This window comes from Chinchilla lanigera, unplaced genomic scaffold (genome assembly GCF_000276665.1).
Source record: "Chinchilla lanigera isolate Chin_1 unplaced genomic scaffold, ChiLan1.0 scaffold00032, whole genome shotgun sequence".
Taxonomy (NCBI): Eukaryota; Metazoa; Chordata; class Mammalia; order Rodentia; family Chinchillidae; genus Chinchilla; species Chinchilla lanigera.
In genome coordinates, this window is record NW_004955433.1 from 10,968,573 (window position 1) to 10,971,514 (window position 2,942).

The 2,942-nt window shown below is 43.7% G+C and overlaps 1 protein-coding gene across 4 annotated transcripts in view; it reads left to right on the top strand.

Annotated features, from left to right (window-relative positions):
* Positions 1-2,942, top strand: part of Chd9 (chromodomain helicase DNA binding protein 9) — a 260,391-nt gene that overhangs the window by 67,802 nt on the left and 189,647 nt on the right. The window lies entirely within an intron of this gene.

Consider the following 2,942-nt stretch of genomic DNA (forward strand, 5'->3'; position numbering starts at 1 on the left):
AGGGCGTGGGGGGCGGGCTCCTCCCCCGCCCGCCGAGGTCGGGGCCTCCCTCCCGCCTGGTCCCCTCGCGAGGCGGGGGTCGGGCTTCCCTCCATCCTGCAGCCCGTGTCCCCGCCCGCCCGCTGTCTCGCCACCGTGACTCATGACAGGGTGTCCCGGGCGAGAGCCGGGTGCCCGGAGCGCGGGACGCCCACGACACTTTCCCAGGCCGCGCTTCTGGGCTGCGAGCGCCCTGCCTTCCCGGCGATCTTTCGCACCCCGAGAGCCTCCTCTCGTTCGCAGCGTGGCGCAGACCCCGCCTGCCCTGCCTGTGCTCCGGGCCGCTGCTAAGGAGGGCATAGTGTACGTCTGGGTGTGGGACGTGATGGGTGGTTCCAGAGCTCTCTTCGCGGACATCCATCCCTACACCGAGCATGACCCGGAAAGCCTGGTGTTTTACTGGCCTGTCACAGCCTCCAGCTTAGAGAGTGGTTTCTGTTTGTTCCTTTTTTGGTTTTGTTTTTGCCTTTAAAACTTCAAACAAAGTAGACAAGAATTAAAAGTTGTATTAACCGTCCTGCACAATTCTTTTTTTCCTGGAAACCTGGGATATGACCCTATTGTGACTTTTATCCTTTATGTGAAATACTCACACCTTCAGAATTTTCCCCTTTTAAATAAAGTTCATCTTCATTAATAAAATCACTATTACAACTCACTTTCTCAGTTTTGCATGCTGCTTTTCACTTTTCCATTTTCTCTGTTTTCAAATTTTCCAGTTCTACTTAATCAACTGATTTGATCAGAAAAGAGCACCTACCTCTGACGCTGCTCTACCTAAACCCTGTACATAACTGTACAGTAGTTTTAGAAGGACTGCTAGGTCTGCAAACAGTTGAAGAGAGGATTCCACATTGCAGAGAGTTTATTCTTTATCATCGTGTCTTTTTTTCTGTTTTCTTCGATTTATAGAACTTAAATGAAGCATTTTGTTAACAGCAGGCAGTATAGAACCTTATGTAGGATATTTGATTCAAGGAAAAACCTTATTACTTACAGCAAGTTAAACTTGTATTATGTATGTGTCCTGGAAGACTCGTGTTTCTTTTGTTGCTTTAACAATTCACCTTAGTTACAATGTACTACAGAGTATTGGCAGGTCTTGAGACTTTGGGCGTTGCCTATAAACTACAGATCATATAATATGGACATGAAATGGGGGAGTAGTTGCCTCCCAGATTAGGCTAGGGGTGACTGTCATCCTTGAACAGTTTCAGGGTAGTGGATAGTCTGTACTTAAAAAACCAAAGCAAAGTAAAAAACCCCCAACAACTTGTAACTGGTCAAGAGTAGATGATATCCTGAAGGCATATGAATAAAGCATTAGAAAAAAACTATGTAACCACCAAAACCTTTTCTTGGGTATTAGTTGGAGAGAATCCAGACTTAACTAGCTATGTGTCTGTAGTCGGGTTTCTTGACCTCTGTCAGCCTTAAATTTCTCTGGTATAAAATTCGGTTTCCTCCTGTTTTACGATTTTAGGATTTTAAGTATTTCCTGAAGTCTGTTCTCTGAAATACAAAAATTGTATTTAGACTTCAGGTGTTAAAGCAAGAATCTGTAATCCCAGAACACTGAGAAGCTGAAGTAACATCACAAATTCAAGCCCCGCCTGGTTATTTAGCAACTTGGTGAAACCATGTCTTAAAAAATAAAGGGCTGAGCATGTAGTTTAGTGTATAGACTGCATTGCAATCCCCAGGACTGGGAAGCGGGGGAAAAAAAGAAAGGGCACAAGCTATACACATGCCTGTAAGTCCAGCAACTCTAGAGGCTGAGGTGGAAGGATCAGAGATTGAGGCCAGCTGGGGCAATTTTGCAAGACCCTGTCTCAAAAAAAGAAAGTGGGGGTGGGGGCGGGGGGATGGGATGTCGCTCAGCGGCACAGCGCCTGCCTGACCAGCGGAAGGTCGTGAGTTCGGTTCCCGGTACCGGAAAAAAAAAAAAGAAAGAAAGAAAACGGTGCTAGGAACGTGCCTCAGTAATGGTTCAATCACCAGTATCAGTAGGAAAAAAAAGCACAGGTTTAAAAGCAATTTATAAAGAAAAACCTTAAGTGAAGGGGCATTAATAAAGATAAAGCAAGTGTCCTCTATAGAAAATACCTGGGATGATAGAGATGAATGAAATCATAGGATTTTCACCTTGCAAGTATCTTCAGGAACTTTTCAAACCCCTTTATCTAATGCTATTGAATGCATTGTGTAAGGCAGTTATGGTGAAATTTTTAGGGACCAAGTACTCAAACTGCAACCCAAAACCCACGTATTTATTGCAAAGTGTCAACACTGCAATTAAATCTCAGTATCTTATGTTTGGCTGCTAGGGCGACATGGCCGTGTGCTGACTGAGGTCTCTATGTGCCCACTGCAGCATGCTTGCCTTAGATTTGCACCACTGATAGAAGGCATTGTGTAGTTTAGCTGAGATAGAACTGAAGGAGAGGATTAACATAAAGTTTAGGCCAAGCACTGAAGCAGCATTACAGACGTAGAATTAAAATCCATTGACTCTGCCATTAATACTAAAATAAAATTTGGTATGTGTGAAAATACTGGATATTCTATAGGTTAATTTTGTTTAGTATTGATGTAAATAGTACACAAGCCAATTAGATAAAAAAAAGTTCTGGAAAGGTCAGAATCTGTAGAAGAAAAAATATGAAATAATAGGTATATGGGGAAAATTTCATCAGGTAGTCAGTACCATGAATAAATACCACAGGTAAGAATATAGAAACTTGAGACAGTTGGTCAGAGTGAAAACTAGTGAAAGCCCATATGTGTTCGAAAAACTTTAAAAACCAAAAGTTGGAGGGCTGGGGATTTAGCTCAGCGGCAAAAGCGCCTGCCTGGCAAGCGCAAGGTCGTGAGTTCGGTTCCCGGTACCGGAGAAAAACCAA